This window comes from Podarcis muralis, chromosome 13 (genome assembly GCF_964188315.1).
Source record: "Podarcis muralis chromosome 13, rPodMur119.hap1.1, whole genome shotgun sequence".
In the NCBI taxonomy this organism is placed as follows: Eukaryota; Metazoa; Chordata; class Lepidosauria; order Squamata; family Lacertidae; genus Podarcis; species Podarcis muralis.
The window spans coordinates 19,541,163-19,555,156 of NC_135667.1; the positions used below are offsets into that span (position 1 = coordinate 19,541,163).

Genomic DNA, 13,994 nt, shown 5'->3' on the forward strand with positions numbered 1-13,994 from the left:
GATTGCGGCGGTGAAGGCAAAAAAAAAAAAAAAAAAAAAACACACAGAAAGAAAAAAAAGAAAAGAAAAGAAAGTGAAGAGCGGCTGAAGCGAGCGAAAGAGGCTCCTCTCCCGCGGGCGAATAAGGAGCAGGAAGGAGGGGGCTCGAGCCCGGTAAGAGCGGTTGACGGAGGGGGCGGGGGAGGAAAACGGGGGGGGGGGAGCCGGAGAGAGAAGGCGGGGGCGGGAGTGTGCTATATATATAGGTATGTATATACATATACATAAATATGTGTGTGTCTGTACTGTCTGTGTGTGAGGGGGAAGGGAGCGCTGTGGGAAGGAAGCTGCCGCCATTTTAGAGCTCCCTAAGGGAGACCCTCCCCCTGTTATACTTCACACCCACTCCGTGTTCCCCCTCGCACGCCCATAGTTGATTTTTTAATCCTTTCCTCTGCCCCTCGTATTTCCTCCCGAGGCCCACCTCTTTCTCCGTGTCAGGTAACGAGCCTCCTTCCTTCCCTCCCTCCCTCCTTCCTTCCTTCCCACCCCGCCTCCCTCTCTCCGACTCGGCGGCTTCATCTCTGTCTCCCCCCGTCTCCCCCGTAGCCGCCTCTTCTCTACACTCCCATCCTCTTAAAAGTCTATTTACTGTCTTTGGAAACAGCAGCAGCGAGACAGTTTATCTGCTATAGTTGCTATTCAAGAGGAGAGAAGGCTCTCTCTCAGCTGCCCCCCCAAAAAACATAACAAACACGTTTTGTTGCAACCTGCAAAAGTTCAGAGAAGCCAACCATTCAAAACCCGTTTGATGGGAACTGGGAACCCAGAAAACTGAAGTGGAAGTGCTTTTCTTTTGTAAAAACTTGAGTCATGTTTGCTAGCTGGTCAGACTGATAAACAGGTGTTTGATCTCCTTCTTGAAAGGTGCAGGCCCTGGTTTTTCTTGCCTTTCTTGAGGACAGAGAATTGTATGCGGTAAGGCGTGTTAGTGATGGTGCACAGATGCACACGCAGTTTTCTTTATTTTGACTTGCTATTCTTTCTTGCTATTCAGGGTTTGATTAGCTTGGAGGGAAAGAATTCAGGGCCCTAGGTATTCAGTCCTAACCCTAGGTGTGCTTTTCTCACAATACCTAACTCCTTCTATCCACTTCTCCCTCGTCACCCCACTAGCTGTAAACCATGTCTTTTATTTAATACTGAAATGCCCACAGGTACCATGTTTGTTTATTTCTTCTAATGCTATACAAAATAATTGCTACTCTGTACTTCACTCCTCATGATTGCTGACATGAATTAGAAATGCTACATGTTCTTAAATTGCAAACAGAAGCTTCACCCTTGTTATATAACACTCTGTAACCTTCCTGCTGTGTACAGAAGGGTGGTTAAAGTGTGTTAATGGATAAACTTAGTTCTGATAACTGAGTACACATGGACCACTAACGCCTCCCTGCTGACATTGAATGACCCTAAGGGCTATGACCCTAGGTTCCCTTTTACAGAGATGTCCTGGAAAAGCTTGATCTCTCAACCTCTTTCCATCCACAATTGTGTGACTGTTTCGTACTGTTCACTGAGGGCTCCTGGTTGTTTCCCCACACTGTATTCCCTTCTTTGCCAAGCTTTTATTTTCCTGGTAAGCTGTAAAAACATGGCTTGTCATTTTTGCTGTGTTTCTGTGGTTTGTAATCTGGTGCTGTATTTGGTGAGTCAGAGGAATAATGGTTCCACATCTCTCTTGAAGGCAGGAGCTGACCTCTCTGATGGTCTTGGGATTCTGTGACTCCCTTCACAGTAACTTTCATTTTGTGCAGGATAGGGAACTGGCTGTCTTTGAATATGTTTGCTACCTTAGGTGGGAGTTGCCTCATGTTTTTCAGGTCTGTGGAGAAAATGCATTGTTGGTTTAATTTACTGCATTAACCTTTAGATGGAGATGTGGAGCATGTTAACAAGTTGAAAAAGCAGATGAACTTTATTTTATGTTAAAATACTGGCTGAGTGGCATTTGGGGGATCAAGAAATTCGATTCTGGCTTTCCTTTCACATAGCTGTTTTCCTTGTTGAGCCTTCTGGATATGTGAATCCTGTTTAGAAAGGTTCCCTATTTATTTGGAGGAGAATCCATATATTTTTGGTTACTTTAAATGTGGGCAGGTGCCTACTTCTTGGGACCTTTCTAAACAGGAAACTGGAATGGGCTCCACTTTCTCTTCTGACTTATTTTTGTCTTTTAATTCATGGTCCTTGTCACAGTTTCTGTGGACCTGATTTTCTCTTGGTCTCTGTTCATTCTGTCAATAAAATAAATGAAACTATAAAGTGCTGATTCATGAAAGTGAGCTTGCAAGACTGCTGGTGTATTGACCAAGGAAAGACTGCTAAGTGAATTACAGTCATTGCAGCATCATGTGTGTGCATCTGTCCATATCCTAAAGTAAATGAAAGACACTCAGCTTGGTTCTGGAATGGGGTGGTTGCTCACTGGGAAATGATGTGAAGTTAGAATTGTGGAGAGAGGAGGAGTTCTACTTGGGTAACTGTAGAAAAGGCCTCATAGTTTGTGAATAGTGAATATTGGTTTGAATTGTTGGAGATGCAGCTCAGGCAAGTAAGAACTGGGACAGAATGCTTCAGAACCTACAGCCATTTCCACTGTTACTGTGGCATAACAGGATTAAATAGCAAGGAAATGTGATGGCATTGTTATGTGCTTATCTTACCTTGACTTTTGGGTGGTGGTGGAGAAAAGGATTCTGATCAAATGGCATTTTTGCCATAACCCCACCAGTGGTAGCCCCATCAGTTTCTTAGTCAAGCAAATGCACCAGCTGTCAGAAACTCTGTTACTGAGAACCAATGTGGTGTAGTGGTTAAAGTGTTGGACTAAGACCTGGGAGAGCACTCAGCCATGAAGCTCACTGGGTGGCGAGTCACTGTCTCTCAGCCTAACTCAGGCATAGGCAAACTTGGCCCTCCAGATGTTTTGGGACTACAGTTCGCATCATCTCTGACCATTGGTTCTGTTAGCTAGGGATGATGGGAGTTGTAGTTCCAAAACCTCTGGAGGGCTTAGTTTGCCTATGCCTGGCCTAACCTATCTCACAGGGTTGTTATGAGGATAAACTGGGAAGATGTATGCCACCATGAGCTTGGGGGGAGTTGGCATATAAATGTAGTTATAATAGTTATTATTATAATAATAAAAATTGCTATTGTAGTAAGTCATTGCAGCAGCGCATAATCCGAAAAGTAGAGATGCTAGTTTAATCTTGTGGCAATATAGAGCTGAAATGGTAAGCAGGTTAAGCATGCGTAGAATCAACTCCAGGTATTGGGGAGACGTGTGACTTTTGCCTACTGTGTTACGTGATGTGCATGCATTGTTGAATCTAGTCTTACAGTACAACCCTGTACATGTTTACTCAGAAGTGAATCTAATTGTGTTCAGTGGTGTTTTCCTGCATGTAGGATTTCAGCATAAATTAGTTGAACTTAGCTGTCCTTGAAATCAGTGGTCAAGTCAGTAATAATTTAAGTTCCACAAAAATAAATAAATGGAACTGAAGTATTGTTAAATTAGCCTGGATACTACCCATTGGATATAGAGTATAGCCTTTCACATGAATTTGCACATTGTCATTATGTTGGATTTTCTTTTTTGTTAAAATACATATGTTTAACTGACTTAATGATTGCACCTATTTTGGGATACTCCTGAGCTGAAAGTTTGCATTTCTAATGCACAGAACAGGATCACTTCATTGGGAAGTGCATCCAAGGAGTCTGGTGGGGGGTGTTGTGAAGCAAGGGGAACCTTTATAGCTTGTATAGTGTTTGGATCTGACTTCAACTAAAAGTTACACTATGAAGTGTTGGGTGAATAATAATATTTTGCTTTCACCTTGTACCTTGCTCTCATCCTCTGGCTGTTTCCCTACTTTAGGGCAGAGTCTAGAAGGATTGGTCAGGTGTGTATGTATTTGTGTTTTGTTTCATTTCTCTGTTTTTATTTGGCTGCTGTCCATTCGTGAGATCAAAATATGCAGAAGGTCTATGACAGCGGTGTCCCCTTTCCATTGATCTGTCTGCTATTAAAGGCAAAAGGGGATTCCACCCATCTGTCTCTGTGCCTTGGTTAAACTTGGGAACACGTCAACCTTTTTCTTACTTTACCTGGGGGAGTTCAATATCTCAGAGCTGCTGGTGGTTGTTTTTTAAGCCTACCACAAGAGATCAAAATCCACAGCTAGGCATGGTTAAATGTAGGAGATGTACAGCTGCAGCTTGCCTTGACAGCTTTGGCAGAAGAGACATAAAGCTATTCCTGCTGCTACAATCAGCACATAAGGAAGTAATTGAAATAAGAGACTTCAAATTCGAACAAAGCGTTTCTTTTAGTACCTTTTGACAGACAGCCTGGGATTTGAAATCCTTATTTATTTCCCACAGCAGGACTGATCTGGGGCAGGAGTAATGTATACTTCTATGCTCAGTCAGCAGTAGGGACCAAGGCTTGTTGCACACAGGCCAGATATGAGAGATTGTGCCACAGTAAATTAGCTGTTGTTTTGACAAATGCCACCTTTTGCTAAGCTTTGATGGAGTTGTGGTGCAAGGAGGTGCCCATTCAATATACAACCCTCCCCCGATGATTGCGAGAAAAGTTCTGTGGATCTCTTTAGGACAGTGGGAATGGGTTGACTTGGGTCTTGTTTATACAATCAATATACCATGGATGTTATCCTAGGGTGGTTCTCCTGAGATATATACCCTGCCTACACAAGTAAGGGATCTTGGGTCTTTCAGGAACATACCTTCACTAAAAATTTTGGACCACCCATGGGGCAATGTCCTCTTTGACATTTTTTTTATGGTCACCTTAAAAAGTGACGGATAACTGTGACGTGACAAATGTGTGTCATACAGGAGCACTCAATGAGAAGCCACAGTTGTTTTGCTTGCTGGAAAAGCAGGGTTTGCCCTGCTTAATTTTGGTATCTTCCCACAATGAAACAACAGTGTAGTTCACTTGTACGACGGTGACCCGCCCTTCACCCTAAGGTCCCAGAGTGGATTACAACATTTATAAAATTAAGAACAACTTAACAACCACAAAAATAAGGTGAGTCCTGAAACTATACACCTCAAGTGTCAAAAGCTAGGGTATAGAGGTGTATCTTCAGCCATCACTGGAAACTCTGTAATGAAGGTGCCACCTATGTGGGAAGGGAGTTCTACAACTTAGGGGCTGCCACAGATGATGCAATTAGCTCTTCCCTGCCAAAGAACCACTGTGCTGTGGCAGCTAGAATTCTTGCTTCTCTGTCTGACTTCTGGCAGCAGTAGCACTACACTTCATTTCATTGGTGGTGGGAATGCAGTACAGATCTGGCTATAAAGCATGGGTTGTTATGCCTGTGGCCCTCCAGACATTGCTGAAAACAGTCAAATACCCACCAACCCCAGCCAACATGGCCCAATGGTCAAGAACAATAGGAGTTGTAGTCCAGCAACATCTGGATTGCCACAGGTTTCCCAGCCCTGCTGTAAAGGATAGGATTGTAGGAGGAAGGAAGGGAAGGCAGGGATTGAGAGGTGGGCCATTCCGTTTTGCGTTTCATCTAGTTGCCCAAGGTAAAATGGTCAACAGTTTTACTACTATCACTGTTGCCGATACTACTACTGTACTACAAATATAATCATGATATTTATTAGACTGGTCAGTTGCTTGCTACTCCAGTGTCTCCAGCTGATGTACAACACATTAAAAAACTAAATAGAAATGAATAGAGAAATGCATAAAGCCATAAAAAACAAAGCAAACAAAAACTTAAGAGATGATCCTATTAAATGAGAAACCTCTCTTCAGGTTGCATAAGAATTAGGAATTTGGAAAGAACTTGGAGGATGACTTCAAAATGGGCAATGAAAGAATCTACATAATTTTAAATGATCAGAAGGCCTTGATGTGTTGAGAATGAGTGTTTGTGCATGTATATGTACAGCCTGTAATTGAACAGATGTCAATACTTGCATTTTACCAGAAATATACTGTGCTAAAATGTAATAGCTGAGGTTCACAATAACTGGAGAGGGTGGCGCTGTGGGTAAAAGCCTCAGCGCCTAGGGCTTGCTGATCGAAAGGTCGGCGGTTCGAATCCCCGCGGCGGAGTGCGCTCCCGCTGCTCGGTCCCAGCGCCTGCCAACCTAGCAGTTCGAAAGCACCCTCCGGGTGCAAGTAGATAAATAGTGACCACTTACCTGCGGGAAGGTAAACGGCGTTCCGTGTGCTGCGCTGGCTCGCCAGATGCAGCTTTGTCACGCTGGCCACGTGACCCGGAAGTGTCTCCGGACAGCGCTGGCCCCCGGCCTCTTGAGTGAGATGGGCGCACAACCCTAGAGTCCGTCAAGACTGGCCCGTACGGGCAGGGGTACCTTTACCTTTACCTTTAAATACTCCAATTGCAAATAATCACAGCAACCCGGGGGAAGCTTAAGAACTGCCTCCATACAACCAGGCAGGGGAATATTTTAAAAATTGGTGTAGAACCAGTTCTCATATTTTGAGGCCACCCACATGCACAAAAGGTTAACATAGGCATGTGTATGCAGTATAAATTTGTGGGCTAGACACTTTAACCATGTTTCAAAGGCTATCTTGCTTCCTCCTGAGCTGTAGTTTTCAGGTTTCTTGATTGCTAGTTAGGGGGCAAGTAATGGTCAATAAATTTCTGTAGTTAGCTTTCTCAGCACCATTGGTTGTTCCTGACAGCATGCATTGCATAGTATGTGTTGCATATTCTTGGTTAATTCAGAGGTGACTCCCATCAAGTAGGTGTCTTAGAACAGATCCTAGCGTGCTCCGCACCAGGCCGATGATTTTGTGGAAAATGCACAAGAATTTCTTGGAAGGCTAGTTGATGTGGAAAGGTTTCTCAAAGATAGGAAGTTTGAAAGCTGCTGCTCTAGCACAGGAGTAGCCAGTGTGGTGCTCTTTGAATGTTTCATCAGCCCCAGTCAGTATGGACAATGATAAGAGGTGATAGGGTTTGGAGACATCAGCATCTGGAGGGTACCACATCGACTATCCTCTGCATCTGCTGGGTACTGTGGACAGCTCTGTAGGTGGAAAAGTGGGGCAGAGACCAGACAGGGCTGTCTTAAGCATATCTGGCACCATGGTGCAAAGCTCCCTCCGGCCATTTCCCAGAGTTTTATAGGGAGGACGGCGCTGCTGGCAGGGCTGGAGGAGGCGGGCAGAGGCTGGACACGGCACCTCCCAGCTCAGCTGGCTGCTTTGTGCCGCGGTGGTCACGGTAGACGGAGGCTCCGGGCACGGCGCTGCTTCATCGCACCATGGCAGAGGTGGGCGAGGGCAGTGAGCTGATGCAGGGAGGCGCCGCGTCCAGCCTCCGTCTCTTCCCTGGTGCCCTCCAGAACTTGGCGCCCTGGTGCCCCACACCACTAGCCTCTATGGCAGCCTTTCTCAACTTGTGGGTCCCCAGATGCTGTTGAACTACAACTCCCATCACCCCTAGCTAGCAAGGCCAGAGACACCCTGAGACCAGAACAGGTTCTGTGAAAGTAGCTCTTCCAAATGGAGTTTTACAATACGGCAGTAGTTAGCTGAACCTAGTGTTTCCCTAAGTAGGGGATCCTGACTTGGGTTCAGTGAGCCAGTTGCTTATGGAATCAAAAGAACCTTGGCTTCAGTTTTGACTAGCTTCAGTTGGCTAGCAGATTTTTAGACCTTGTGATTAAATGGTTTCAGTGCAACACCATTTCTTGGTGTGGGCCTTATCATTTCAGAAGCCTCTTCTTTTTGTGGATTTTGCCTTAACAGCTCCCTTATATCACTTTGGACTCTTAAGATCTTTTTTTTTTTAAAAAGTTTCTGGCCTGGATAAATTGGTAGAAATCATGATTAAAGCTGGAATTATTAAACATGTAAAAGAACAAGACATGCTGAGGGATTTCTGCAAAGGAAAGTTCTGCCGTGTCAACTTTCTGGAGTTCTTTGAGTGTCAGTAAGCATGTAGACAGGGATAATTTGGTGCCTACATGTTCTGCTTTTGGATCTCTTGAAAGGATCTAGTTTGCTACTGTTGTCCTGGACCTGGATGGATACCGGATCTGATACAGCATCGCTTCTCTTATGTCCTCAAGATATATTTTTAGTTAGGCTCTTTATTAAAAAATGGCCCTACTCTTGTTTCCTTCTCACATGGAGCTCCAAATCCAACCTGTCCTTCCCAACCCATCATGCCATCTTGTGCTCACCAGCCCATGCCAACATTCCTTTATAGCTTACTGGTTCTCAGAAGGGATCCCAACATAGAATCATAGAAATGTAGAGTTGGAAGGGAGCCAAAAGGTAATCCAGTCCAAACCCCTGCAATGTCAGAATCTGAAGGAAGCATTTATTCTTACTCATTCACTTATTTTATATATATGTGCCATCACTGCAAATGAAGAAAAGCCTAAAAATGTAAGAGGTAGGTCTACCAAATGACTTGGAAAACAGAAAGAAATAATTTGTGTTTGCTTCCTTTTGTCCAGGAGGTAGGGCATGTCTCTGTAACCTTAATTACTTTTCTTCCCCCTGCCCCACATACAGAAATTGCACTTCTCTTTTCACTGTTGCTGTGAGACACTCCAATTATTGCCAAACCCATTTACTTGACAATCTGAATCAGAAAATCTAACCTGGATCTCTCCCCTACTCACCTAGTCATAAATTTAGAATGTGGAATTCAGGTTTTCTGATTATAGAATTTGGCAAGCGTATTGAGTTTTTATCGGGTTTTTTAAGGCAGTTTGTGGTCTTGGGCCTAGTGCTGTATACATATTTCAACATGCTTGTGCATGCATACAGTTTGAGTAAGAGTGTGTGGCATAGCCGGACTGAAACGGATAGGGTGTGCTGGGGAGGACACATTGTAAAAAAAACACTGCAGCATTTCAGAGTTCCTGACTGACAATGGCTATACAGTTGTACCTTGGAAGTCAAACGGAATCCGTTCCGGAAGTCTGTTTGACTTCCAAAACATTTCCGAAACCAAAGCGCGGCTTCAGATTGGCTGCAGGAAGCTCCTGCAGCCAATTGGAGGCCACACTGGATGTTTGGCTTCCAAAAATTGTTCAAAAACCAAAACACTCACTTCCAGGAGTTGATTTGTTCGGGAGCCAAGGTGTTTGAGATCCAAGGTACGACTGTAGTGGCATGATAAAGCTGTCTTGGGTCTCCTGCGTGGGTGTTCAATGCAGTCTTTCAAAAACACACCCATCCCCTCTCTCAGCAAGTTTCCCATTGGCTCTGGGTATCCTTGCCTCTAGGAAAGCCTTAACTATAACTGCTGGGGGGCAAGAATTCCTGCTGGGGGTGGCTATATCTATCACACTCCAGAGTGTAGGTTCTCTGGAGTTGACAGGCGTTTGTTCATACTGAAGTTCATAAATCAAGACTAGGTAATAGAGTGGGTTTAGGAAGGGTAATGTAATAACAGGCGGGTGGGGTTCAACCAGGGATTGAGGGTCATCTCTCGGCTAGTGAACGATGATGAGCAAAATAGTCTCCATGACTGTGGAAATGATCTGAGGTATATGTGAGGTGACTGCTAGCAGAGAGCAAGACCTCTTGATCCTAGTAGAGGAAGCACATGGCCTTAAACGCTTTGCCAATAGTGAAACTGGAGGCTTGTAAAAGAGACCACCTTCTGCTATACTGTGACACGGGTCATGTGTGTTGAAAAATGTTGCCCTGCATACTTTTAACAGGCAGTCCTGCCCAACCTTACTTTTTTGTGAGTATTTAAATTCTGCCTTGTTTGCAAATGCCTCAATAAGGCTAACAAAATAAAGATAAAGCATAATAACAGAAATGGAAGATTAGAGAAAGATAATAATAAAAGCAATAATTTATTTAAAACAGTCAAGCAACCAAAGGAGGCTCAATTATCTTAAACAGCAATCAAATACAATTAAAAGCCTGGGAGAATAGGGAGGACTTCGCTTGGCCCCAAAGAGGTGGTAAAGAAGGAGCTAGGTGAATATTCTTAGGGAGGGAGTTCCATAATTTGCTACTGAGAAGGCCTTCTTTCAGTTGCCACATTGTGTGGCATGATTGGGCCAGCTTACTCTTTCATAACCAGTGGAGTTCTGCCTATTTGAAATATTCTTGGTTCTCATAAGTTTTTACTTCCCTCTCAATCCATTAGTAGAGAGTAGTCTCTGCATGCACAGGTTATCCCTTTTGGCTCCTTTAGGCTGAATACTTTCTTTAGTATTTGCCCTTCCTCCCATTTCCCCTGAAGTTCTGGTCAGCATCTCCTGTGTCTTTTAAATCACAGGCCCAAGCTGTAATCCAGGGCTGTGGGATCTCTGGCCCACCAGACAACAACACACCCCCCCCACCTGTCCCATCAGCTCCAGGCAGCATGACCAATGATCAGAGATGATGGGAGTGATCTGGAGAACCACGTATTCCCCACTTGTGCTCTAGCCCCTCTATCCATGGTTAGGCATTAGACAGTGACTAAGCCTTGCAATTTGCCCAATTCTGTGTTGTCTTTTTCAATTTCCTAGCACACCTATCTACTGTCCCTATTCATTCTGCGCAAGCCCTAATTCTTGGCATGCTTTAGCGATGATCGTTAACTGCTTGTGACACCGTGGCTGATGCTTGCTTGAGTTTCTGGTGAATTTGAGACCCAACACAAGCCTCTCTTCCACCTCAGCTGAACCCTGGTGACTCTGCTTCTATGGCCATTCAAGCTGGCTTTTTAGCCTGCCACTTACAAAGGTTTACAAAGGGCTCATTAAGGAATTGTGACCAGTTGGCCAAGCGTTAGTGGAGTTGTGCAAGTGACCTTGGCTGATCCCGCTAACTGAGGGTGGGGCCAGAAAATCATCTAGGCTGAACTCTGGCGCAGTGAGCAAGTTTGAGAATGAGAAAGTAAATAAGTGTCCTGGAAATATTAATGCCATTTTTGTGTACATCATAGGGCATGTGCCAGTGCACAAATGAGAAATGCAAGAAACAGTTTTGGAGTATAACGGAAGAAAAAAATTAAGAAATTTGAATCACTGAGCTGTGGGTGTGTATATGTGTAGTGTGAGTGCGCTAAATTAAAACCTGTATAACAAATAGTTCCTTGCTGAAAGCCATAATCTTCTTGTTTCCCATCAGTAAAATGGGGCTCTTTGTCTTCTGGTATTCATATAACCTGATTTTGGTAGCGATTCCTGGCAATTTCAGCCTTTTTGTTTTAATAAAGCGGTTTCTAGTCCTAATGGCCAGGGAAGACTTTTGACAACACGCAGGGGATGTGATCCTCTTTGTTGTTTGGCAGATACTTTATTCCTGTGTGGCTGTGTCCCCTCCCATGGCCTCCAGTCAGATTCCCCCACCCATGCCACTCCTCATACCACTTACTACTGCTCTTCATTTAAAAACAAAATATTAGGTTCAGAATAAAGCATACAAATGGAGCACTGTGAGCTAACTTGGCAAAGAAGTTATTTTTTAAAAAAATTGTGTGTGCAACTTACTTTTGATTCTAGTTAGTAAGTAAGTAAGTAAGTAAGTAAGTAAGTAAGTAAGTAAGTAAGTAATTTTTTATTTATACCCCGCCCTCCCCAGCCAAGACCGGGCTAACATCAAATACATTAAAACACAATCAAACAATTGATTAAAATATAGCTTAAAAATTAGAATCAGGATAAAATTAAATGATTGCCCATGAATTACAACCATAGGGGTCGGGAACTTCAAGTATTCATCAGGGCCAGCTATCTAGGTTGGTCCCACATGAGCCAATAAAAGGGCCAAAGAGGTAACTTACAGGGCCCGGATAGAAGGCCAGGCAGAACAACTCCGTCTTGCAGGCCCTGCGGAAAGATGTCCCGCAGGGCCCTGGTCTCCTGCGATAGCGTGTTCCACCAGGCTGGGGCCAAAGCCGAAAAGGCCTTGGCCCTGGCTGAGGCCAGTTTAACCTCCTTGAGGCCCGGGACCTCCAAGATATTATTATTTGCGGACCATACTATCAGTTGGGATAGTTGTGTACCTGGTATGAGCAGTCCTAACAGCAGCAATCACACTCTTCGGGTGGTTGTACTGCTGAGAAGAGAACTATAAGGAATGCCCTTGCCCTGCCTTTTAATGATATAGCCAGGTAGCTAAATCTAAACACATGCTGTAATGTGGTGGTTTTCTTTTTAAAAATGGGAAGTTAGAATGTGGGTTTGACAAATCTCATCACTTGGCCCAGGAACCTATCATGTGGGGTTAGAATCCCTTTTGATCAAACCCTGAGTTTGCTCCCCAATAAGTTGCCTGGAAAATTAGCAGCAGGTTGTTCTTGGCAACCAAATCTTTAGCCAAGTGTCTTTGTTTTGTCTAAAACCTTTGTTTGAAGTATTGCTACCAAATGCCACAAAGACCTGTTTGTTAACTGTAATCTACTTATATCAGTACCATACGGGCCTTCTGCCAAACTTGGTCTCAAGAAGCAAGTGTATTTTGTGGAATCGCAGCAACCTTCTGGAGAGGAAGAGATGCCACCTTCGTTTTTATTAATGGTTTTGTGGTGATTGTAACACGTTTGCAAGTCATCTCAGAAATTATGCATTGCAAGGTGAAATGTAAAATATTTTAAATAGCCAGTTTTCTCTTACCTTGATATTGGTAAGCTGAATAAGGACAGGGATGAATTGTGGACATATAAACATCTTTAGGCAAGTGTCATTACCTGTTTAATTATCATCAGAAGCTCAAAAAAAAAAGCAGGGCTATGAAAATGCCTGTCAAGAATAGTTCCTCCTGTTGAAATCTAGTCCTTAATGTTTATCTTTACGAACTCTCTAGCCTGCAAAAAAATGTAGCACTTGGAACAGGGGCATGAATGTGGAGTGACTGAGCCTTTATTTAGAATCATACAGAGCACAGCTTAGGTATTACTTAACTGAAAAATGCCAGTAGAACAAACAGTGCTTCTGTGCCACTACGGGAGAAGACTTTGTGTCGTAGTTCACCGCATTTTTCTTTGTTGTCAGAACCAAAGTGGGGGGGGGGGGGGGATAATTTTTAACCTGTTCCAAGGCACGTCCAATTTCAAGGATCAAGTTAAAATCGTATTTCTGTTGTTCAACCAAGCTGAAGTTCTGACAGAGCTGCACATATTTGCAGTGGCCACTCAGAACTTTGGGGTGGGGGGGTGGGATTGCTGTGGTTTTAATCTGGTAAACTGTGGTACGATATACAAAGAATAGTTTATACCGTTCTTATAAATTTGAAAGGGAAAGCTTCTTGATTCAGTATTCTGAATTCTGCAGCTCAGGGGAATTCTGAAGCTCTGGCCCTGAGCCACATGCAACTTGCTCATATGCCCCACAACAGTTAGGCCTGAAAACAGTCTCTCCCATCAGTTCCAACGGAAAGCTGTTTTCAAGCCTAATTGCAATATATGTGGGAGTTACATCTAGGGAGGGAAGGAACAACCCTTCCTGTGTGCTGAGTCCCATTAGCTCCAGCAGGAGGCTGTTTTCAGACCTAAGTACCAAATCAGGAAGTGATCTTCAAAACTTTGGGGGGGGTTGAGAATATTTGGGTGCCCCCTCCCTGAGTGTTTTGCATTGGCCCTGCCCATCACTGGCCCCTGGAAGGCTAGCCATGAGGGGGATAGTTCCCCACCCCTGTTGTAAAAGGTACACATACTGTTCCTTATCTTACTGCTGCTGATTTGTTTTATTATACTGATAAGTTAAATAGTATTTTGCAGTCATCATGGTTAAGAGATTTTTATTTAAAAGACCACCATTACTAAAATAAAACAAAATGTCCAGGGTTGTATAAAAAAAGCGTAGAGACATTAAAAGATAAGGATCAGTTTTTGAAATAAAGCTTTAATAGTCAGCCAAAACAAAACAAATAAAAAAAAACCACCACCCCAAAATCTCTTTGGCTACAGCCCACTGGATACAGCCTTGGAATTGACTTGTTCCAGTCC

The 13,994-nt window shown here is 43.7% G+C and overlaps 1 protein-coding gene across 11 annotated transcripts in view; it reads left to right on the forward strand.

Annotated features, from left to right (window-relative positions):
* The window catches only part of PPP6R1 (protein phosphatase 6 regulatory subunit 1), a 52,515-nt gene continuing 38,521 nt past the window's right edge, over positions 1 to 13,994 (forward strand). For 10 of the 11 annotated variants that reach the window (XM_028702046.2, XM_028702042.2, XM_028702044.2 and 7 more), the window contains exon 1: positions 1 to 153. The gene's annotated coding sequence lies outside the window, so the exon portion shown is untranslated. Of the gene's footprint in view, positions 154 to 365; positions 481 to 13,994 lie in introns of those variants that run through there. The other variant, XM_028702039.2, reaches the window with a different exon arrangement.